Raw genomic sequence first — 24080 nt, 5'->3', positions numbered from 1 at the left:
ATAAAATGTTTTCATCTAAACAAGGAAAATGACACAGTGGCTTGTGGGTTTGTTTGTTTTCCTTTTCCTCCTCAGCAGAGCTTAGGCTAGCATCAGAAATCCTTCACGTTCTCGCCAAAGAAAGAAAAGCAATGAAGTTATAGTTGTGGTGCTAACTGAACTTGATAGATAGATAAATAGATACATACATACATACATACATACATACATTACGTATTAGAATTAAAAGCTCTTTTTGCAGGATTGAAGATACCAGCTATATATTTGATTTCATATCTGGAGCCATCTTGGAAAATGCAGAGATTCCTATAGCACAGCTATGTGAAATTGTGTATGTTATCATCAGTGGTTTGAGTTTCAAGATTCAACTTGCAACTAATAAAATATGCTCAACTAAAGCAGAAATTAGTCACTTTATAGTTACATTTATTTTTAACATAATGTGTTCTATTTTATACACATACACACGACAAATCACACAAACAAGCTACTAAATATATTCAACTTCCTACATTAGGCTATACAGAATTGTACCAACCCTCTCCACAGAAACTATCCCAATCATTTCTTGGTTTGCAATGACCATGGTGTTATTAACTGCACAGTTTTGACCAGTCTCCATAAAATTTCTTGCTTGGTTAATTTATCTCTGACTCACCAACCATCCAACATGGAAGTATTCGCCGTCAGCCCCACTGATCTACTATCACTTTCAACCATATCATTATTTTGCTCATGGGAGTTGGACTTAAATTAATGCTGAAAAGAGATTATTTGTTTTATTTATTAGAGTTTGAATACACCCTCCTTCCAAGGATCTCATGGCGGCATATAAAGTTCTCCATTCTATCCTCACAACCACTGTGTGAGGTAGGTTAGGCTGAGGGTTATTAACTGGCCCGATGTAAACTGAAAGCACATTTGAACCTAGATCTCCCTTGTCCTAATTCAACACTCTATCCACTACATTGTACTCATCCTCTGTTATGAAAGAAACAGGCCAGAGTTGAAAAAGCTTTTAGTGTTCAAACTTATTCCTTAAACTCAGAAGTCACAGAAACACCACATATTTGGATTACAGGAAGATTTAAATATAACAAACAACAAAAAGCCACTGGGTTTACATGGTGAGCCCACCATACTGGAATGAGTGCACAACTGAAATGGTTTGTAAAAACACTGTCTGTAAATTGCCAAAAGTAGGCCTTGCCACAAATTGCAGATTCTTACTATACCACAACTAAAAGAATCACTCTTCAGCCAGTGAAGCAGCAAACTGATGTTTTCCAGGTAAAGACAAGCAGAATCTGTTTCATTCGATGGGGTATAGCAGGGTATAAAACGTTCCAATAAGTTTGTTCACTCAGGAGGCTGGGTAAGTCTTTCTTGATTAACATCAGCACAGCAATTATCCTAGTTTTGCTGCAGTTATCACTTTACTGTCTGGTAGCCATCAGTAATTGGCTGTTCCACCTGAAAGGAAGCATTTCAATTTCACAAAGCTTTTTATTATAAATTAAATGCTACCTTCTTCGCTAAAAAAACAAAAAACAACAACAACACAGCCATACTTAAGGACTGAAGAGGGTCTTCATATAGGACAGTATTCATATATGGAAATTATTTTCACATATGGAAAATGTCCTTCATTTGTTGTGAAGCTCACGTTACTGCAAGAAAATGTGATGCAGCTAAACTAAGCAGTAAACAGATGAAAACTAATTCCTGTTTTATGAGCATTTCACTTCCATGTATGCACATATCACGGGACACGATTGGGAGGGTGCTGTTGCACCATGTCCTGCTTGTTGGTCCCTGGCCAATGGCTGGTTGGCCACTGTGTGAACAGAGTGCTGGACTAGATGGACCCTTCGTATGATCCAGCATGGCTCTTCTTATGTTCTTAATTCTGGCAGGAGTAAACCTCTCCTCCTCTTGCACAGGCCGGAGACTGTGGCACATCTTAGGATTTTATTGTATCTGCAGCAAGACCTTTTGAATTACAGATGTCAAACCATCAACAGAGTACAGACAAAAAGTAATGGGGTATGTATTAAGAGTAAATTAGATACAGATATGGTTTTTGGAAAGGTAAAATACTGAGCAGCCTGCTGGAAACATTTCAAATGAACAGAGAAGCAAATGAAACAAATAGGGAAGAAGAAACAAAGCAGTAGTTGCCCTGGTGCAATATACATTTTATTCCATCTAGAGATTGTATACGTAGGCACCATAAAAACAGCAGATTTCAACACAACTATGATAATTCATTCAAAAGTTTTGTCTGGCAGAATCAGCTGCCAGGAAACCATCAACCAGCAATTGAGAAGTAGATACTAAAGCATGCTTTAAAATCTTCTTCACGTCTTTAAAGGGAAAGGGTGGCGATGATATATTTGCTTCACTCAACCATATCTTTATTGAACAATATACTTTTCATGGTGTACCATAATGACACTAATATATACCCATTCACTTGGGTTGCTTTCCATTTCCACTCTCCAGGAACAAATTGGCTCTTCTTCAGCCATGACAGTGCTTTCAGTACATTATTCAGCAATACAACCACATCAGAATAAGCTTAAATGGAACAGATGGGAAGGGACACTTTTTTGCATTCTTATTTCATATGCTGTCTTTTAACATGCCGAACTATCTTCTGCATAGTTGCTCATTTTTGTGAAGCACACGTGCACACACACACACCTACCTTCCAACCTCAGAAAAAAGAACACTCTACTCAAGGCATAAAAACGCAAGCCAAGAAAATGTTTCACTGATAGCTAGGGCGTCAGACAAATAAGGCACCTGTCAACAAGAAGACTTCAACATTACATTGCAAATGAAGAAGCCAAGAATAGAACTACTCTTAAGTTCTCAGAACGTTAACTCAAGATCTGGCAAGACATCATGGAACTCTAGAGACTACCACACAAATAAAAAAATAACCCACCGTGGAGGGGACATCCTACAGACAACCCGCTAACCCATCATGGCTTGTTCCAGAAAATAAACCATCATAGGTTAACGCTTGACACTCTGAAAGTGGTATATGACTGGCTTGTCCAGCAACAGGAATCCATGTTTATTTTCCTCTAAATCATGAAAAAAGTCTCATGCTAACATCTAGTGCTCAACCTGCCCCCCTCAAGACATGCACAATAGTCTTCAAAACTACCATCCATGTGATGAGGGGGGGGAACGCCAATTCCCCAGCTTGTGTGTTAGAAAATTCTTAGGCTTGTCCTCCATGGATACAGAACCCATACGCAAGACTTTACAGAAACCTGAGCAGAGAATCCTTCAAGTATTTACTAATGTGCTTTTTAGAAGAAAAGTGAAACAGAAAAAGAAAAACCTCTGTGTTCATCCATCCATCAGTCCAGGTGAAGCATATTTGGCTTACTGTAAATTAAGACAAAAACATTCTGGCATGTGTTCCGTGAAGAGGCAGCTACAAATAATCCAAGCAATAAACAACTCAGCATGCCATTCTTGGCAGAGTGCCTTTTTCTTCACATTAGTCTTTAAAAAGGAAAAAAAGAGGGATGGGGAGAGAAGCAGCATTCAGAGGCAACTATTTTGAATCTGCAACAATGAACTGTTTCCACCCTAACATCCAGAAGAGAAAGTAGGATGAACTAAAACATCTGATGGGATAATAAGAGGGCGGTACCAATCAAAGTAAACAACACTTCTTAAGGGATCGGAAGCTGCATTCTCCAAGTTTCCCCTTTCCAGCATCTTTAACAAATACAAATAAAAAGGAAAACACGGATGGCATTTGGACTGAGAGGAGCCCACTGAAAGCTGCTGCACCAACCTGATCTCTCTTTTCATTGCTATGTTCTCCACCTCAAAGGATAATAGGGTGCACTGACACATTTCAAGTGGATACATACAATAGTTCCATTATAGGTCTGCAGAGCACGAACTCTGGCTTGCTGTGATTCCTCAGAGTTAAGGCCCAATACAAACGGAACTGGGGTGGGGGTGGGGAGTTGGCTACATGGCTGCCATCAAAAAATCACCACCCCCGTGCAGTTTTGCCAGGAACTGACATGTTGGAAAGCCCGCATGCTTTGTCGGTGCCTGCCACAACTACCTATCAGCAGCGGTATCAGAGTTGCAAAACCTGTTGAAGTATTACAGCTGCTGCTTTCCCCAACCTGGTGCTTTCAAGATGTGTGGGACTAAAATCCCCATCATCCACAGCCAGCACTGGTACATACTATGGAACAGGGCCCTGCTGAGATCCATCAAAAGGAGGAGCAGTCGCTTCGCTCCACTATAAAATTCTTCGGACACCGAAACAACAGCTCCATGACGAAGCTCCCCAGATCTAGCCTTTCAATGTAGCTCCTTCTACACAGACACTGACGAACAGCTCTGCTCCTGATCCAAATCTCTTGGGTCACACATCCCTGCACATGCTGCCCAGACCCTATTGCTACCACTAGTCTAGGCCCTCGTCTTCACGACGTCGGGTCTGCAGCACGGGGTGGCACAAGGTGGTGCGCTGCCACACTGACACTCCTTCTGACCATCTACAGTGGAAGGAGCGCAGTTGCGGGCTTTCTGGGAGGCGCCGTCGCCACCACGCCCGCCCACCCAAGCACAGACGCAGCAGTTCTGGGGCACCTGGGAGCATCCGTGCCCCCCTCTTCCACAGTTAGGGTTTGTTGGTTTTTAATTTTTTTTCTTTCGTTCTTTTTTAAAGCTGTAAATGCGAAGGATCACATTTACAGCTATATGGGGGGGAACAGCGTGCTCCCTCCCTCACAGAATATCCAACACCCCCCTTTAATTTATCTTCGTTTTTTTTTTGTTTTTTTTTAACAAGGCTCCACAAAGGCGCAGAGCCTCGCTCAAAGCTAAAAAAAAGTCAGGGCAAGTGTCCGACTTTTTTAGAGTGGAGCTTTGCCCCTGGATTACTTCGGAGTGGCAACTTTGTCATGTAGATCACCTGCCGCCACTCCGAAGCTACCGCGGGGGAAAGCGCCCATTTGTGAACTGCCCAGAGAGCTTTGGCTATTGGGTGGTATAAAAATGTAATAAATAAATAAATAAATGACAAACCCTAGGACTCCTGCAGCTCGTGTCCTCACAATCATAGTTGGCCGTACCCAACTGATCTCAATACGAACCACCTGCATAATATGCAGTTTGGATCTCAGTTGTGGAAATGAAATAAGCAGAAGCTCTCATAATTTGCAGCCCTGTGCTAGCCATACTACACTGTGACTGCTGTCCTTCTGGGCTAATGAATCATCCCGCCAACACTAGATTAGCTCCTTTAACAACTACTAGAAACTACCAGGCATATTCAACAAGGACGATTTACACCACCATGACCCACCAGACTTATTTGCATCTATTACAATTCTCTGTCAAAAGAACCTGTGGCAGCTCAGAGAGTTGCACCCAGCCTTCAGTCCCACTGCTTGTACAAAGCAGAGACTTCTTTCCCTGCCTTCCCCATCAACAAAACATGCCATTTCTCAACAATGAAATTGAGCTAGCAGAGTAATAATGGCTCAAAAGTATTTGATCATGGTTAAATACTCGTCTTATATTCCACATTAGGATTCAGTAAACACAATCTCGGTGCCAGAGAACAGAGAAGACAGCATTCAAATCTTAGCCATATGCATTCAGCCTATTTACCATAGTAGCGGGTTTGTTTGGCACAAGATCCCAGCCCTTACAAATGCTAGAAACGTGGCCAAAGTGAGGCTGTCAAACGAATAAATTTGCTGGTTTATTAGCTGCGGGGAAGTGGAAGTACTCAGCATCTGCTATTCTTGCAGTTTCAATTCTTCATTTTTCCTTCAAGCTATGGCAGTATGAACTGCGGGGATGAAAAATTACCAAGAGAACCCATTTCAATGACCAAGCAGGTTGTGGGATTCCTGTGCGTTGCAAACCAGTCTGCATAAGTCTGCAGCAACCTCATGACACTCCCAATGCTTTCTCTTTTGCTCCCACACACAGTGGCTACCATATTTTATCCTCCTCCCCTCATTCTACTCCAGCTCTTTGTTTTTAAAAGTTGAAAATTTGGAATTTGGCATCAGGCCAATTGGTTATATTTACTTCATAAGTATAATTAGCAATGCAGTGTGAGTTATTCTCAGGACAACCCATGGCATGCCCAACAGACTTTCATGTTTACTGTGTATTGTTCTTCTCCTCAGTCCTCAATCCAGTATCCTGAGTGACAGAACCCATCTGGTCTGCCCACCCTGTTCCTCTCCCCATTCCGAATGCAATCCAATTTTCAAGCCCCAGATTTTAAAAAATAAATAAATCAGCCCCCGAGATTTGTTCAAATGGGTCCATTATATATATTGTGCAAATACATTCATAATTTTTTCAACTATTATTCACAGCTGCGCACACAGTCAAATATATATAGTCTTGCCTCGTCAATGTCCTTGTATATTTCAGCTGTCAAAGGCAATGCAGTATGAAACATACAAGGAATTGGCAAGATAAGACTGCATATAGGTTAATTTGATAGCTGTTGACGGTGACAGGTCAGTAAAATGGGACAAGATCATCCACTTGGCAACATGACCTCCAAGGTTTAAACACTTCTGGGTTTCAGAGTCTCCAGTAAGCCATTTTTGAGAGAGAACTAGGCTGCCCCTATTTTTTTCAGCTCCCATTCAGAGCAGTTATTGCCATGGTTACTGCAATCAATTCCCTTTTCCCAACCTTTCACTGTCAATAACCCATTGTGGGTAAAACAACCCCTCCAACAAGGCATAGGTTGTTAGGGTGGCTTTTTGCTCCCAAACAAGCTATTCTATGGGACGCAGTCCAGGTTCAAAAGTTATGACAACCCACCGTGGCTGGTTCCATATGACAACCTACAATGGGGGTTGCAAACCCAGTCAGTGGCCAGATTCATATGATTATGGGGTAAAAGAAGCCATCATGGCTTCTCCCCCCACCCCTGTGCATTCCACATGGCCATTATTTACATAATTATCCACACTGCAGCGCATGTAATTATGTAAACAATGGGCTCTCATGGGGGCATGGGGAGAAGCCATGATGGCTTCTTTTACACCCGCAATCCTGTAAACCCAGTCAGTGTGAAACATAGTGGGCACAGATCTGCACCTGCAATTGCCACTAGCCCTGGGACTGAAGAAGGAATTTCCTGAACTGCCCCTCTGGATATGCACACCACTTCTATCTAAGAAAGACCTTCAGCAAGGGAAAATCAATCTAATATATATTATGGCAGCTTATAACCTTAACAAACAGTTATTAGATTCTATCTGCAATCCTACTTTTATTTTATTATTTGTTTATTTATTGCATTTCTATACCGCCCAATATAAAAGTACAACCATATACATGCATATATACTTGGAAGTACATCCCAATGAGTTCAAAGGGGCTTTCTCCCAGGTAAGTTGGTATAAGATAGCCTTAGAGGATCTATTGCATCCAAGTTTCCTCTGAATTCCCTGTATTGGATACGTGCGCTCTTATTCACAGCAGATGAAGTAATACCTCTACTGCATTTATTTCCTTGAATTTTTTGTGGACAAAACACTTTGGAGAGTATCCAATGATAGTCTTACTTAGAGTAGATGTACTGAAATAACAGGGAGTTAAGTTACAATAACACTGGACACAATCCGTCCACATCTTATTATTGGTACCATAATAGTACCAAAACTAAACACTGAGGACTCTACTATTCAGAGCACAGTAGTCAAAAAGGAAAGAAATAAAATCTTAACCCTGTGTTATGTACAGATTTTTCATAGATTATTCTGCTAAAGTAGAACATCAGTGAAGCCAAATACACCTATGAATAGAAAGCGATCAAACTGACAAATGATCTCTCTCTTTTAAAGTCCTTTATTAGCGTAGTTGATGAATTGTACAAGTCATTAAATCAGACATGAGAGCAAAAAGTTGAGTGCAATTAAGGCTAAGCACTAGCAAGCATGAAACAACCCTCCCACCCAGCAACACACACACACACACACACACACACCCTTCACTGTGAGCACGAGCAAGTGATTATTTTGAGATAGACTTTCCCCGAACAATCAATTCCAAGAAAAATCATACAAGGACCACAACTGTGACAACCACTCTGAAGTGCAACAGTCCAGACCAGCGCAGACAACCTAGTGCCTACCAAATGGTTTGGACAACAACTCTTAAACACTCTAGCCATGGATCATGAGAGTTGTAGTCCAAAAAACCTGGAGGGCATTAGGTTGTCCATCCCCAGCCTAACGGAACCCAAACTTCAGAACTTTGAAACTTCTGGCTTCCTCATGGGAAAGATTGTAGATGTAGTGCCAGGCCCAATGGTTCTTAGAAGAGCTGTCTTTCCAAAGTAGGTGAAGGATTACTTAATCTAGCATTCCATTTCAAACAAAGACAAGCCAACTTCTACTGAAACAGGGTATGAAGGCAATGGCCGCCTCCCTCTTAACTGTCCCAAGCAGTTGGCAAGCTCCCAGTAATGGTAATCTATGACTAACATGGCACCCATGGGAACCAGATTTTTAATTTCCTCCCCTTTTTAAAATATACATACATGGATTCATACCAAATGCATACAACTTTCTAGCAATTACACATAGGCTTCAACAAAAGCTGACAAAATATCCAAATAAATATGAATTTGAAGATGGTGTCTATATGCCACCCATTCAAATGTTGAAAGGTCCTCAATCCACTGCATTGTAGGAGGTGAATGTTTTTCCTTCCAATGTTTTTAGTCTTTTAGCTATCAAAAGGGAACAGAGAATCCATTTATGCTGACCATTTAATTTCCATAAAGCAAATAAATAATTTAAAAGAGCATGTACATCAGTGAATATTAAAGAATGCTCCGCTACAAAATGTATCTTCCCAAAAGAAGCAACTACTGGACAATACAAAACATATGTTTATAAGAAGCACTCACTGCATTGCACCACCAGTAATTAGTAGAATCAGACAATCCCCTATTACAGAGAAGTTGCGGTGTCCAATAGACATGAAACAAAATGTTTCACTGAATAAGATGCACCCTAAGATGCATGGTGCCCACAGCAGTTTCTCAAATGTACCTCTGAGTCCAAAAAGGTTGAGGAGATTCCTGATCTATGCCCCTTAATGGAGCCAACTGCCACTGTACCTTCTTCACAACTGACATTAAGCCCAATGCAGAAAAGATAGTACCCAACCAAGACCTTAGCATACTGTAGCTTCAAGCACTTACTGCCAGTAACAAAACCTTAGCAGAGGCATTTCAACTTTTTAGAAAGAATAAAAACTGCAGAAAAAACAGGTGGTTGGGTAAATGGAGTGGAGCCATCAGGAGAACCTGGGGGATGTTAGATGGAGACTCCAGGAGGGCCAGACTAGGTCCCAGACCAGACATACCCCCCCCCCGCCCCGCAGGAAGAGAATTCTTTGTTGCCATCCTTATTTATTTTATTTATTATTGCATTTATATCCTGACTTTTTTCCTCTAAGGAACCCAAGGTGGCATATATAATCCTCCTCCTCCTCTCCATTTTATCCTCACAACAACAAACCTGTGAGATGGATTTGGCTGAGAGTGAGTGGCTGGCCCAAAGTCACCCAGTGGGTTTCTATAGCTGAGTGGGGACTAGAACCCGGATCTCCCAACCCCCAGTCCAACACTTTAGCCACTACACCACACTGGCTCTCTTTGAAGAGGCAGTTAAGAATGGGAAAAACTGAAGCAGTGCCCCTCATCAGTTTGGGGAGGGAGAGAACAGAATGGAAACAAACTTTCTTTGACCAGGTCCCCAAACAATCTGGTACTAGGCCTCCTGGATGGACTTCACATGAAACAGATAATACTTTTTATTGGTTTCTAATAAAACTCACAGTAGTAAGACCTGTGCTTGAGACCTGTCCTTTTCCAATAGCCTCAGGGAGAATTTGTATAGGATTGGGGGAGCAGATTCCTCAGTGGAAAGTTGTCAACATAGTCAGATAACTTATGTGTGACCTAATTATTCCGAGATGTCATTCCACCATAGAAAATGTTGATTTTCTGCATTGCAATACTGTTGGATCTGCGTAAGAAGTCTGATCACAAGGTTTTTGTTCCCCTCCTTTATCAGCAAAAAAGAAGTGAAACACAGTTTCACATTTGAAACAACATGCTTCTTCACAGATCACACTCCAGACTGGGCTTAGAGTATTCAAGGAAGCACTACAAAATCCCGAATCATTTCCTCTTATGATTATGATTAAAATACCTGCATTTCAAACACAACACTCTGAGCACAACTGGGACCAAGTGCACTATGTATCATTCAGGCCGCACTCAGCAGTCAAGCTGAGGAGGGCTTTGAACAAAAGGAAAGTGACTGATGGCTGTAGGATTACTCGATTGCATCAGCAGTACTGGTGCAGCAAGGATGCCCCGACTGCACCTCTCATTTCATTTCTTCCTAGGTCTCATCCCTAACCATCCATCAACTATCTAAACCCAGACTTATTATTAGTTTTACTCTACAGAAGACTGGAAAGTAGGAGGAGCAATAGGACCCAGAAAGGAACAAGGCAAAAGGAACATCAGTACCGTTGTGATTAGTGGTAGGGTCTCAAGAGTTGCCAGGTGGCAATTCAAATTCAATATGCGCCACACATAAAATAGCTGGTACTATAACCAGTTAATACCAATCTTCTATTCTTAGGGATGGTTCACTTAACCCTGATCTTAGACAAAACGTTCTTAAGCTATCCCACTGTTTATACAGTGTTTGCTCAACTAAAGAAGTGAGTCTTGTGTTTTGCTTAATTGTTCTCCATTTTTCATATTACAAAACCGACAATCAACTGCAGCTGCAAGGAGGAAATTGGAAGCTTTTGCCTTAATTTTCAATAAACCTTAGTTTACTGTTGCAGCCAAATCTTATACTATGGTTTATCTTAACTACAGTTAGTTTAAACAAGCCAACTTATGTCCAGGGCCAGACATTACAATAAGCCAGACATCACATCACAGTTACTCTAAAACATTCATAAAAGCTTCAAAGCCCCTCCTCAAGGCCATACTAGAGGAGAGCAGACTGGGGAATATTCAAGCCTGAGTAACCATAGGTTCAGTCTCATAATGCTGAACTGTGGCTAAAGCTTGTGCTCACTGAAACACCCTGCGAGCATTTGCTCAGTTTTCCCAAAGACAAAAGTTTGAGGTGAAGGAGCAATCAATCATAACAATTCCCATCTGCAATCTCAAGTGGTATCCAATCCAGCAGGGCTATCATTCTATCAGATAAGATGCTAATGTTCTGCACTGCAATACCCCTTCGTCTATGTTATTCTGAAATAAATAATGAAGCGGCTGTATGCATCAAGAACCTTTTACATAAAACAAATATTATACTGTGGGATTATGAATTCCGTAATTCCTACATGGAACAAAGACTATGTCTAAAAAACAGATGTAGGGCCATTAAGGAAGAATCATAGTACCAGAAATAATGGATGTCCATAACCATATTTCTCAATTTTTTCAATACTATACCATTTACATTTCCCTTCCTCCACCCCCACCCCTATTTCTACTTCTTTTCTTTCCAGAGTAGTCAACATCATGCATATCGGAATGCAGATCCAATAGTGACAGAATTCCTGCAACCCTGGAGGGGCAGGAGATGCAAATTATTCATAGCTGAGAGGAGAGGAGGGGAGTGCAATTCACAGCTATCCTTGCTTGCTATCATCAGCTGATTCACAGATCTGGGAAAAGGCACCAAAACAAAGCGTGTATCCACCCCCACCCCTCCCGCCTGCCCACCAAACATCTAAGGAACTGCTGAGACAGTACTGCAGTCCCTAAAAAGCACAAGCCAACAGATGCTTGCCGGCCTGGTTTCAAGAAAGCTTTAACATTCACAAACACAGTTTTAATCGCTGCTATATGGTGAGCCTATTTGTTTACAAGGCTGCAACTTGGCTACATTAAGGAAGGGAAAAAGCCAAAACATATACCCAGGAGTATGTCTCTGTAGCAGAAACATTACGCTACACCGCAGTGCAGGTTTCCAGAACATCTGCTAAAAAACCTAATTAACCCTCATTTTATACAGGCAAAAATCATTTGAGATGTTAGCCTCAGAAATGAAAAGTCAAAGGAGTTCAAGCCTTTTAGGAAATGACTGGGGGGAAAAGAAAAGAATGAGGATATGCACTTAAAATAGAAATAATTCAATCAGGCTCTTGGATGACTGACATTCAAACGTTAATGGAAAGTCTCACATTGATTTTTAATGGAAACCAGGAGGGTCCTTATATCACTGGCCCATTACAAAGTGACCACCAACTCTGTGGGTTTGCAAAGCTGGGTGAAAAAGCCTGCCTCACCAGGGCTTACACATGTACAGATATTGTAAAATCCGTTCCATCTCCATTTTGCAGATTATCAGGTGCCTTTCATTCTGTCACCAGCTCATTGACAGAATTGGATTTTTCCCCATTTCTGGAATTGGTGCAAATTTGCACTTTCAGAATAGGTGCAAATACCCTATCAAATGCACATATACCCTCCCCATGCACATTTTCATGCTTCAGCCTATGCTTCAGCCAGTTACATGTTTTTCTACATTAAATTTGCATAAAACTCCAGAAATTAAAAAAATACCAGTCCGCATGTCCACACAATCTGTGAAACTTGTGAAAATATGGCATCCGAATCATCAAAATTCAAACTCATTTGATTCCATTGCAGATTTCTCCAACATCCTTACCTTGGCTTTTTGAATTAGGTAAAACAGACAAGGGGGGGGGGGGAATAGAATGACCATCTGTTATTGCTAATTGCTGGCATTGACAAAGTAGGCTTGATTCCTTTAACTGTATGGAAGCTGATGCATCTCTAAAGCCCTTTTAAATTGCACTTAAATGCCAAATGGGGGCACATATAAAAGAAATGACTTGCATTGCTTTGAAGACATTCAAGATTCTAAGGAGGGGGAGTTTTACTCTACTACAAAATTGAAAAGGTCTTAAGGATAAATTCCTGGAGGTGAAGGCTATCAATGGCTACTAGCCCTGATGATACTGCCATCTCCAGTATTCGAGGCAGTAAGCCTGTGTGCACCAGTTGCTGGGGAACATGGGTGGGAGGGTGCTGTTGCACCATGTCCTGCTTGTTCATCCCTGGCCAATGGCTGGTTGGTCCCTGTATGAACAGAGTGCTGGACCGGATGGATCATTGGTCTGAGCCAGCATGGCACTTATGTTCTTCACTGACTAAATGTGTTGCTAGATATGCCATAAATGGGCTACCTGTGATTCTACTTTGTGTTGCATCCTAACTTATTCCCTTGATGCCTCCTTCCCACTTCATTGCTCATTTGCTCCAGTTCAAAAAGGCAACATTACTAAGGAGAGGCTTGTTTTCATATGAAAGCACACACAAATCACAAAGGTAGCCATGTTGACAGTAAGGGGGGAAATCCAAAACCCATTATTTAAATTTGTAATTTTGCATTGCTGCCGGTTTTATCTGGTTGAGCTTTTATATTGTATTTTATAGTATGGTTTTATACTGTTGTTTTATACTTTGAATGTTTTTAATTTTTGTGAACTGCCCAGAGAGCTCCGGCTATTGGGCGGTATAGAAATGTAATAAATAAATAAATAAATAAATTGTATAATACCTTTATTAGGTCAATCAATAGATCACCCAAAAAAGTGCAGGCTTTCAACATCTCCAAATCTCTTCATTTGGCAAGATGTTTCAAAAAACAGGCTTGGCTGGTGGGGACAACTGACTAGATGGAGAAATAGTATGATTTCCTGTTGTACAACTGCCCAACCCCAGAAGTGAACAGAAGATTCTAATGTGGAAGAACTGAATGGAGTTTAGGACCATTGCAAATATGCCATTGCAAATCAACAGAGAAGATAACTTGCATTGCAGGCAAGAGCTGTGATTCTTTGCTTTCTATAAAATAGGCTGGATGGGCAGATACCTCCAGCTACTGTCAGGCTTCAATAATTGGTTCAGATTAAAAAAAAAAAACTTTGCTGAACATGGGATTGCTCTAGGCAGATGTCATAACAACATACAAATTCATCCCTTAAGCACAAAGAAGTTACTTAATTGGCCTTGGGCAGTAGGCACTGTACTCTTTGGTGTGACAATGCAGGACCAAATTAGCTTATCCAGAATCAAGTGCTTTCTGGCAGCAGTAAATGGACACAAAGCTGCAAGAGGGATAAATCTGGCAGTCTTTAGAGCAAAGAAAGCAGGAGGCTGGAGCAGGCTATGCTAATTAGATACCAAACAGGCCTAATTCAGAAGTCTAGGAATACAAAGGCCTTTCTGAGACAAAATGATGGATGAAATGTACACAGCAAGTGGCAATACAATAAAATGAATTTCTCCCAACTCTAGTTTCTTTGGGAGCAATTAACTCTTATTTTATAACCCCAGGAACAGATACTTCCAACAACAAATCCTGTCTATAAAAACTCTTCTTTTTAAAATGTCAGAAGCTGAAATAATGGGAAGCAGCAACCAATACAACAGTTTTTCTCCCTACTCTTCCTGGTCAGAATCTGAAGTATCTCATGGAGGACAGCATGCCCAATACAATGACTGTATCCCAGAGTGCAGGACATGGAATAATGGGCTCAAGTTACAGGAAGCCAGATTCCGGCTGGACATCAGGAAAAACTTCCTGATTGTTAGAGCAGTACGACAATGGAACCAGTTACCTAGGGAGGTAGTGAGCTCTCCCACACTAGAGGCATTCAAGAGGCATTCAAGCTGGTTGTTCAGATGGCTGGACCACCATCTGTCAGGTATGCTTTAAGGTGGACTCCTGCATTGAGTAGGGGGTTGGACTCGATGGCCTTATAGGCCCCTTCCAACTCTACTATTCTGTGATTCTCTGTTTATAGCAGCCTTCCCCAAACTGGACTGGCCATGCTGGCCAGGAATGGTGGGAATTGCAGTCCAATATATCTGGAGGGCACCAAGTTGGGGAAGGCTGGTTTGTAGAATCTGCAGTGCTTGTCTCCCTGCTTCATTCAGCATTCATATTCCAGGTTCAGGCTCATCCAGTGGAGGCTGGTGGCTCCAATGTCAGTGGGGAGGGTTCTAGTCCCCATTTGGCCACAAAAGCTTACTGGGTGACTTTGGGCCAGTCCCAGACTCTCAGCCTGACCTACTCACAGGGTGGTTGTTGTGAAGATAAAATGGAGAAGTGGAAGATTAAGTGCGCTGCCTTGGGTTCCTTTGAAGAAAAAAGGTGGGATGTAAATGCAATAAATAAATAAATATGAAATAAATTTGGATTTTTAACACTTGTAGAGCACAAGTCCCATATGAAAAGGTAATAATGAGCAAAACAACTCAGACCAGAGCTAAATCTGGGCCCCTAATGAATCCAGGAAAATTACATCAACATTGTCTGTGGAATAGATCCTGGTACCAAGAATATAATCTGTTGTATCTAAAATCAGATAACTTGATACCTGATCAAAATAGCACTTGACTATGATTAAGGAATTCTTGCAGAGAAATTGTGATCTGCTCACTCCATTTGTTTGTACTTGATTTTAGTTACTAGATCAACTGTAACTGAAGTTAGTCAACAAGTTCGGTGGTGAAGCAACAAGTGATGCCGCATACAGAAATGGCCGTCTCTTAGCAGAGATATCAGTGCACCCTTGCTAAGAGCTTGCACTGCAGTCTCGCTGATTATGTGGACGCAGATGTCTGCACTGCTGGAAAGACTCAACAGGTGATGCTCCAATACTTCTCAGGCTGCCACTGAAAGGTATAAACTGAAGTGCTCCATTTCTGTAAATGCTCTGCACTTTCTATAAATTTGAAGAATGAACTTCATCCCTGGGGCATTTCAGCTAAAAGACTACTGTTTTATATTGAGTTGATGGCTTAGTCAGTGATATCAGAAAGGTAATGCAGCTGGTTGAATTCTTTATGACTTTTCAAGATCTGGTGACCTCAGTTGACATCTTTATAGTCTGCCGTAAAATTGTACTTTCAGATGGCTCAGCTTCTTATGGTAATACAAAATACCTCAATGTAGGCTGGATAATCTTTACATTGCCACTGCTTACTTCTTGATTCTGGCCCCTATTCATGCTTGTCTTACCTCACTCAATACTTGACAAAATATCAGATTATTTTGAAAAATCAGAAAAATTATGAGAATGTGCATTCTAAAATATGCAGCCAATGAGAAGTGTGATGTGGTTAAATCCAAGACCAGGAAGGGGATGTATGGGAGAGCCAGAGGCAAGAACTTTGTCAGCTGCCCATCATTTCTGTAGTTTAGCACACAGCAACAGGTTGATGTAGTGTATACTGAACCCTACATGTAGGGAGCAAAGCTTTCCTCCCATCGAAATAGAGAACATCTGCATTTATAGGATGTTTTTGTGGACTCCTCAGCTGTTTTTACAGTGGCAACCTCTCCTTCTTTGAAGAGTTCTTGGCAAATGTTATATATTTGAGCCATCAGGTTCTGCTCTGAAACAGCTGACCACAGGTAGGAAATTGCCTTATTTAGACTATTGATCCAACTAGGATTGTCTGTGCTGACTGGCAGCAGCTCTCCAAAACTTCAGATTGGAATAATTTTCCCAGACCTACCTGGAATTGCCATGGACTGAACCTGAACCTTCCACATGCAAAATGTCTGTTCCACTACTGCACTCCCTAATTGATCACGTGCCAAACTGGTCCCCTAGTTACTTTGTTATTAGTATAGCAAAAGCCCAAATTTTGTCAATTAAGTTGTTCTTTGTACCTCTTGCAGAAGATGCAACACCTACATTTTGCAATAAACTATGCAATTTCAGAGAGCCAACTAAAATCCAGCCTGGGTGTAAACTTGTTTCCTCACTAGAAAAACCTGCCTATAAAACATGCACTGCAAGTCCAGTGGAGACAACAGAGCCTCATTTGTATGCTAATTGCCATTAACACAAAGCAGGGGTGCAGGACTTCCAAAAACAGGGAAAGAGCAATTAAATATGGCAGCTGACGTATTTGCAGCTTCTTGCATTCGGTGTAAGAGAAACATATCAGGGATGCTCCCACACAAAGTACTTTTCTAGGCTTCGAGAGCCAAGTGCATCAATTCAGTATATCCAGCACCTGCAAGCCACATATTGATCACCACGATACAGTCTCTACTAGTCTACATAGGGGTAAACACAGGCGGCACAGGCTAAAACAGGGGTGTGGAACCTCAGGCCCAGGGGCCAAATACAGCCCTCCTCAGTTACCCAGGCAGTCATGCACCTTCCCCCTGGTCCCACACCCTTCCCCGCAACCACTAATGAATCAGTGGTTTCTCGGCTTTTGTGCAGTTTTTCCCTCACTCTAAAAGGTTGAAAATGCCTCTCCTGAGGCTTCGTTACTGGCAGTAAGAGCTTTAAGCTAAACTATGCTGGCATTTGGGGGATTTGGGGCCCTACTAAGTTTGACTTTGGCTCTGCCCTTTTATTGCATTCCCCACCATGGAATGCAGCCCCAGAGAGCGTCTCCGAAATGGAATCCGGCTCTCGGGATGAAAGAGGTTCGCCATCCCCAGTCTAAAACAATGCCTATGCTTGCTGACATTCTTCCCTGAGCTGCCTTGCCCTCTCCAGCCTCCAGTTTAGCACTGCAAACAGTAGACTGTGCTAAGTGGGGAGAAGCTGCCACCCCAATGCAGCTTGAACATCTCAAAATTATCAAGCCTACTTTGTGCTATGTTCATTTTGTAGTTAGCTGAAGGATAATCTTTGTAAACTGCCCACAGAGCTTCGGCTATGGGGTGGTATATAAATGTAATAAATAAAATATTATAAAGGAACACATCACAGAAGCAACAGCGCTGTTAGCAATGAGTGGGATTGATGCATAGCACATGAGTAGCACCAATTATACTGAAGTATGTAATGTACAAGAACAAGATTGATCATGGATTCCAAAAAGATGATATGCTTCCAGAACAGTGGAAGCACACTCCAGAAATAAAAGTTTGTAAGTACACAGCTTCTAAGAAAAGCATCTTTTTTAGGTAAAAGTTTTGGCCAATGCAGCTGTGGCCATGTTGAGGCCCCCAAAAATAATTGATACAGAAGATCTGAGGGCATTATTTCATTAACAGGACTACTGTCTGAGGCTATAGAGCAGGATGGGCAGAAGGTAGATCAGGATCTGAGTGATTTGCAGAAGATCAGCAAGGTTTTCTGAGACCTAGTTATCTAACAATAGCAATGGTTTTAAACCATTCTCCCATGTCCAAATGAAGTTTCTGAAAATGAACATGTGGGGAAAACCAAGACAGTGAAGTTGTTTCTGGTACTGATCACAAATTTCTGGGCTGAAGACATGCTCAGAGGCACTCTGTTCCTTAGTTCTTAGCATATGTCTGGCCATCTGAGTCACTATTTTGCACCTGGCTCCGGTTGATGGATCTAAGGATTCCTGTAAAAAAAACAAAGCAGATGCTGCAAAGCTGAAATCTGCCCATCTCAGCTGTAGAGAACTGAGTTGTTTGCATCAGAATAAGTACTTTGATTAAAAGATTAAGTATCTTCATCCAACCATAACAAGGAGAACACTGTTGGAAATAGATTGCTTGTGAACTCTAGTTTTGCATCCAGATCATATACTTCCTTCTTCTGAAAGTGGCAATGTGTGACATTCAATAGCAAAGCAACTGCAGCCATTTGCTCTGTAGTTAAGTCTGCTGTTCTTATGCAGTGCCAAGTGTTGGTAGCCATCTGGATCCCTGTTCTGATCTTGTCTGGCATTGTGTTCAGACAATGGCCAACCAGCTGTCCATGGGAAACCCACAAGGAGGACACGTGGGCAACAGGGCCTTCCCGTTCAGCAACTGGGGTACATTTCCACCGTTTTAAATACTTATTAAGACAATGTAGATGAGATACCACTGCAGCGGCAATTAGCAGTACATGCAACAGAAGTGTTAAGTAAGACAACGACAAAAAGTCCTTAAACATTTAAAGACATGCTTTAGGGGGTACTTCAGATGCACTTTCCTCAGCTTTCATGAAGAAGTAGCTCTGTTCTGTTTCAGACTGGTTAACATAAGAAGAGCCATGCTGTATCAGACCAAAGGTGCCTGTGGGAAGCCCACAAATAGGATGAGTGTAATAGCACCCTCCTGCCCATGTTCCCCGACAACTGGTTTATAGAGGCATATTACCTCTGACACTGCAGGAAATATGGCCATTATGACTAGTAACCCCTGATTGCCTTATCCTCCATGATTTTGTCTCAAATCTCCTTTGAATCCATTCAAGTTGAAGGCCATCGTGACATCTTGTGGTTGCAAATTCCATACTTTATGTACGTTGTGAAGAAATAGTTCCTTTTATCTGTACTGAATTTCAAAGCAAAAGACACTAGCCGCATTGATACAGAACAAGACCACAAGATCAATGTTGAAAATCACAGCTGGGAGTTAAGAGGGCACACTGGATGGGTATGGAAAAGGCCACTCAAGCAGAAAATTGGAACAAAGCTCACGCACTCCAGTGAATAGCGCGTTCAGATCTCAGTGCAGATATTGTATGCATGTATGATTTAGCCTTTGGCGAGTCACTATTTTCAGTCTCAGCTGGAACCCCACTGAGGAGAATGCAACTTCTCAGACTAACGCTCTTTCTGCTAGACACAGTTTACTCATTGATAAATAGGAAGTAATTCTGGTTTACTCAACGAAGCTGAAGAGGCTAGCACTTGCGGGAGTTGTGATCAAAAACATCTGGAAAGCACCAGGCTGCCTAGCCTAACGTAAAAGAAACAGAAGGTACATGAAACCCAGGACAGCTACCAGCACTAGACTCAAGACAGGATATGAATATATGAAGTTGCCATATTTTTATTTATTAAACTTATATACCGCTCCCATAGCCAGGGCTCTCTGGGAGGTTTACAGAATCTGAATATACAGATTCAGACCATTGGACCATCTAGCCCAGCATTGTTGACACTGACTGGCAGCATCTCTCCAGGGTTGCAGGCAGGGGTCTTTCCCAGCCCTACCTGGAAATACCAGGGATCGAACCTGGGACCTTCTGCATACAAAGCACATGCTCTCCTACTGAGCAACACTCCCCCCACCCCACTCTGCATCTGTCAGTTAAAGGTGTCAATTATCAGAGAAAGGGATGCATCCTCACATTTATTTATACACAATCTTAACTTGGGCCTTCTGTTTCAGAGAGCAACAGGTTCAAGCTGTAATTTTGCATCTGCAATAAGCCACATGCAATAGTCTGTTCCTGGGAAGGCAGACAGTGGATGCTCCCACCGGATTTGAGCTTATGGCATCCGACTATTCCTTGGGGCATGCTGAGTGGTGTCACATCTGGAAGGAATTGGTCCAGTGAGGCCAGCGGGTTTTAACAATAATTAATCCCGGTATAATCAGCCAGCCCAGCAGCTGATGTAATGACAGTACACAGCTCTGCCAGGCTGGAAAGAACCCCACCCCCTACCCCATTCCAGGATTGCCACCTCCCAGAGCAAGACAGAGAGAAGAGAGAGAGAACAGGGAGAGAAGAGTGTCAAAGACGTCCAAGCTCTCTTAGGGAAGGATGGCAAGCAGTAGGTTTGCCAGATTAATACTCTGCACTCAGCTCAGCAAGGAAAGCATTAACAGTAACACTGAAGAAGGCCAAGGGAAAAATATTCAAGAATCAACTCCAAGAGCAGTGAATGGGAGGGGTCAATTTGCTTGAAGCCTGGGCTCAATACAAACATCTTCTATAAATGCTTGTTAAAATGGAGCATTTTTGTAGACACAAGCCCCCAAATACATAAAAACAAGGGCGTTTACCCTCTAAAATTGAGTTCACATAGGAACCCTCATGTGTCCATCGTGTATATGGGAAGGATTGTACTTCTGTGGTAGATCAAACAGTTTGCCTGTGGAAGACCCTGGTTCAATCCCCAGTATTTCCAAGTAAGGCAAGAAAAATGCCTACATGAAACCATGGAAAGCTGCTGCCAGTTAGTGTTGACAATACTGGACTAGATGGACCAAGACTGTAACTCATTGTAAAGCAGCTTCCTATGTTCTACATAACACAGACCTCTATTTTGCCAGTGGGTTCTCAGCCGATCACATCATACCCACCCACTCAGGTCCCCACCTGCTGCCACTAAGATGTCTTGGTGAAATTGCAGCCTTGGGGCCATCCCAAATGTGCTGACTTCTCAGCATCAATATTAAGCATGGCATTCTGGGAAATGGAAGGTAGCAGCCACCCAGCATGAATCAGCTGCTCAGCTCACTCCCAAAAGCCCCACCAATCCTGCCAGTGGGGGTAAGCACATTTTGGGGTGGGCATTGCAGTGACACCAGTGGCAAGCAGGGGCCTGGTTGCCAACGCTGGGCCTGTACTTCACCTGATGTAAGTTAGAGATGGGCAAAACATCCTAGTTTCTGCTGCAATTACATTTCAACACCTGTTAAGCTCAGCGATCATTCACTAATGTTAAAATTATTATTTCTTTTCTTTTGTAGACCCCTTGTAGAGGAACATTCTGGGTTTTTATTTCACGGGCCTTGTCTCACACATGCACATTAGAAAAGCAGTAATCAGATATTGGAAGACTACTATTTTAAAAGCAATATTGGTGTAATTAATGTTACACTGCTGTAAAGTACATACATACTAGTGTTAGACAATTTAAGGGTGAGTCAGAAAAAAGGTTCTTCCATTATAAGCCTCAAAAGTCTACTGCTTATAAAAATGACACCTGTGGAGGTAATAATTTGAAACTTGGCTTAGTGCAAAATTTTAGATTGATTGGATACAATAAAGCAAGTTAAAAAGTGCTGGAAATGGCACATTTGTTCTTTTTACTCAAACTGTGGCTCAGCCTTTTATTTCTTTCAAATCCTGGGTTTACTTTATTCAGGCTTGTTGAGGAGGTGTGCCTTTCACTAGTTTGGTGAAATTCTGAGCAGCAATTTAAAAATTATCAAGGCTTTATCTTTGGTTTTTTGCCCCATAAAAGCCTATAGCAGCAAATGCTGGCAAAGATATATCAGGCATGTTCAGTTTCACTCTGGAGAAAGAATGCAGTCAGTACACTCCAGTGTTTGGGATTCCACTGTTGCTGTCAGCATTCTGACACTGGGGGAGGGATAGCAGGGAACTGTCAACTGAGTTCAGAGTGAGGTAATTTTGAAGGCTGAAGGAACCACTCTCACTAATAGACAGATCATTGATATAGAGAGGGAAGAAAAGGAAAAGGCTATGCTGGAATCCCGTGCAGGCTTACTCAGAAGTATTCTGAACATAGAGGGACATAGCTATTTATTTATTTATTTTATTACATTTATATACCGCCCCATAGCTGAAGCTCTCTGGGAAGTTTACAGAAGTTAAAAACAGTGTACACATCTACTCAGTTAATTACTTGTTTGTATTTTGTTTAATTCGTTTCCCACCCACCCCAAGAACATTGTAATAACTTTTTTTTAAAAAAACAACAACTGCCAGTTTAAGACCAGAGTTAAGGTTTTCTCATGTTGACTCAAGCTCCGCAAAGCTAGGAAATTGGAAGCTAGGGCTGATGCCTTCAACACACGTGCCCCACGATCAGTAACTATGTTGTGCAACATCACAAAATGTGCTTGCTCACAAGAAACAACAGGCATGGGTCAATTCACAGGATTGACCCATGCCTCTGGCATGACAGTAAGGTTCAGCTGCTTGAGGTGAAAAAACTGGGGAGGGATAGGATAGCACTTTTCAAGTACCTAAAGAGGGCTGCAGCATGTTCTCTATCATCCAAGACTGCAGGACAAGAAATAATGGGCTTAAGTTACAGGAAGGCAGATTTCAGTTGAGTATCAGAAAAAACTTACTAACAGTCAAATAATGGAACCAAATGCCTAGGGAGGTGGCGGGCTCTCTGTTGCTTGAGGTATTCAGGCAAAGACAGGACAGCCTCCTGCCAGGGATGCTTTAAAGTGGATTCCTGCACTGAGCTGGGGATTGGACCCAATAACTTAAATAGCCCCTTCCTGCTCTATGCTTCTATGATAGAAGACATTCACAGCAGGCTCACTTTAGTTTCTACTAGGATTTTATTAGCTTCTAAAAAAGTGGATTTGGCACGAGGATATCGGAATATCATGTGGGGTGCTTTGGACCAAATGCAAAAAGTACCTGTGCCCCACCCTGGCAGACTACCCATGAACACTGTGATTGCAAATATACAGACTGAAACCAGGTGCCATGATGGAAAATACAAAAAGAAACATGCACACACCCAAACTCCAGCGACTGTGCACACAGGTCGGGAATTTATTTCGATTTTCATGAAAAGCTGGAACAATAATAAATTTCAGAGAGCATAACTCAGAGGCATCCCTAAATGTGTTTTGTTTGTGTGTTACATTTATACTTCCTCTTTTCTTCAAGGGGCTCAAGGTGCAACACATGATTCTCTATTATTTATTCTTAAACAACCACCTAGCGAAATGGGTTAAGCTGAGGAGGACCTGACTGACCTAAAGTCACCCAGTGTGATTCATATATTTTTTTAAAAAATTACTTTTTTATTGCGAATATCAAGAAAACAGAACAAAAACCCATTGTGAAAACAAAAAGGAAATGCATGAAATATACAGGAAAATAACTGAGCAAGGATTTGAACCTGGGTCTCCACAATCCTGCACATCACTAGCTCATAAATTGTAAGAAATTATTTGCTTCTATCTTAGAAGCAACTTCCATGGATAAAGTGTATTCTAAAACCTTGTAAGATTCCTTCACTCTAAGAAGTTTCTATTTATTTTTATTTATTTATTTATTACATTTTTATACCGCCCAATAGCTGAAGCTCTCTATGAGCCCGTCCCCATAGGACATTGGCTTCTGGTCTATGCTGACTAAAATATGTATATTATTTTTATGCCCTACAGATACTTAATCCAGCTGAAATAAAATTTGCATTAATTACATGGTGGTAAAATCCCTTCCTGTACCTGAATGTATATATGAAAATATTCATGAAGATAATAGGAAATGGATATTTAAAATAAGTT

At 41.6% G+C, this 24080-nt stretch overlaps 1 protein-coding gene across 1 annotated transcript in view; it reads right to left on the bottom strand.

Moving 5' to 3' along the window:
* The window catches only part of LRP8 (LDL receptor related protein 8), a 208563-nt gene that overhangs the window by 171159 nt on the left and 13324 nt on the right, over positions 1-24080 (bottom strand). The gene's annotated exons all lie outside the window — the stretch shown is intronic.

Source organism: Elgaria multicarinata, chromosome 1 (assembly GCF_023053635.1).
Source record: "Elgaria multicarinata webbii isolate HBS135686 ecotype San Diego chromosome 1, rElgMul1.1.pri, whole genome shotgun sequence".
Lineage (NCBI taxonomy): Eukaryota > Metazoa > Chordata > Lepidosauria > Squamata > Anguidae > Elgaria > Elgaria multicarinata.
Note: the sequence above shows the minus strand (reverse complement) of the source record. Positions and strands in the feature narration are given on the sequence as shown.